Raw genomic sequence first — 1,947 nt, 5'->3', positions numbered from 1 at the left:
TCTTCTTAGTTATGCCTTTTTGATTTGTCTTGTCTCATGTTGAAATGGAGTAATTTTAGTTTGTGCATATAAATTGTTCTGTAAATGACTAAATGCGTAAGCTTTGTAAACAAAAAAATCCATATGAGTTATGCTTTTTACGTCACAAGTGATGTTATGGATTACAACCTGCATTATTTTAGTCCTTTTTCGATTATTAGTTTATTGCGAACAAATGCATTGGCAAGTCAATTTTGGTCCTTGTTGAGGAATATAGTATCTAACTATGGGTCATTGAAAGTTTGCATTGAGAACAATATGTGCACATTGAGTATCAAATTACGATACCTGTTCTGGTATTAGAGGAATTTAGTATTATCTATTGATGGATACCTACACTATGAGCAGGTTTGCAGTCGTTTCATTGTGGGGTTTCCATTTGGCTGGGAGGATGTTGCTGATCAATGCTTGGACCAACATCTGCTGGTGATGGTGCTCCAGCTAGTATGTCTTCCTTTCCCGAGTCAAAAGAAGTGTCGACTTCTCTTTCCAACAAGAAGACGTTCACTAACATGAAAAGTGAAGAACCGGAAGATCTTAGTTGCAGTTATGATACTGGTATGGATGAAGTTGTAAAAGATGCTCCAGTATCTACAAATTCTGATGTGAAAAATGCTGATCCAAATGAGGCCACTGTTGTTGTTCCAGTGGGCATCCTGAGAGTACAAAGTTGGCTAAAGCCAAAGGTGGAGTTAAAAAAGGTAAAGTAGGTCGGAAGAAGAAGGGAACAAATTCATGTTCTATTTCTGGGTCTGCTGGCTGTGGAGTTGTACAAGTCCATCTCAAAGAGGATATAGGTCATGTTTCTGAAGGAAAACTGGAAAGATCTGTGTCAGAAACGCCCATTGCAGCCAGTCATAGTGTGCAAGAAAGATCTGGAAGTTGCAATTCTAGCACAACCAGGACCACGGCTATCTCACTCTCCTTCGCTGCAGTTTCCTGCCATTCCAGTCCTTGAATTTCTCCTTCTTGCTGCGACACTGACACACACAATCATCTCCAGCCCCCATATCTCAGCACACAGCACTGCTGCATTCCATTGTTCTCTGCTAAGCTTCATTCCATCACCGCCAACATCGAACTCATTTCAGTCCCTTGTTTCGCACCACCACCACCATCACCAGTACCATTTAGTTCAAGCAACAACATCTCAATTCTTTCCCTGTTGTAACTATAACCACCTGCAAGTCAGGTTAAATACCAGACTCGTCTCTGCTTTAATCAGTTAGCATCCATTCCCTTCCGGCAACACTCATACCCATTTCATACAACTGTAGCTCAATTCCATTCTAGACCTTGTTCACCATTGCCATGATCAGCTGCACATTCACCATCTCATTCTCTATAGTTGATTCTGCCTTACCTGACTGTCACCACCAATACCCATAGCCATCTCTGGCAGCAATATCAAACTGCAGCACCATCTACACTGACTCTCACAATACTCCTGCTCTTGACTGCAATCCCAGTTCAACATCAAGCTTAATACCGCCACCAACTGATCAAACATTCAACACACATTCCATTTCCAGCTCATCCTACCAGTTCAGACTTGCAATCTCCCATGGCCTCACTGCAACTTCACTTCCATACCCGCTTCAGTTCGTCGCCATACTGCATCTCCATTATCTCAGGTCATCACCAAACTCATCAATCGAACCCATTTGTTATCTCAGTACATTCCCTCTTCAGACACAACCACAGACTCAAGCTTTCAATAGATGTGCTGTGAACAGAACAACCTACTTCCCTGCAATGCACGGACTCAACACATCTGCAATCTCCATAACCAGCTGCTGCAAAAACACCAACTTCTCTTCCCTGCAACCTCAGACAACTCCCATCTCAGTCCATTCCTTTCTTAGCCAACTGCAAACGCACAACTGCAAGGCACAGGTTCAGCTCGTT

The sequence above is a fragment of the Papaver somniferum genome, chromosome 8 (genome assembly GCF_003573695.1).
Source record: "Papaver somniferum cultivar HN1 chromosome 8, ASM357369v1, whole genome shotgun sequence".
In the NCBI taxonomy this organism is placed as follows: Eukaryota; Viridiplantae; Streptophyta; class Magnoliopsida; order Ranunculales; family Papaveraceae; genus Papaver; species Papaver somniferum.
This window is presented reverse-complemented; position numbering follows the sequence as displayed.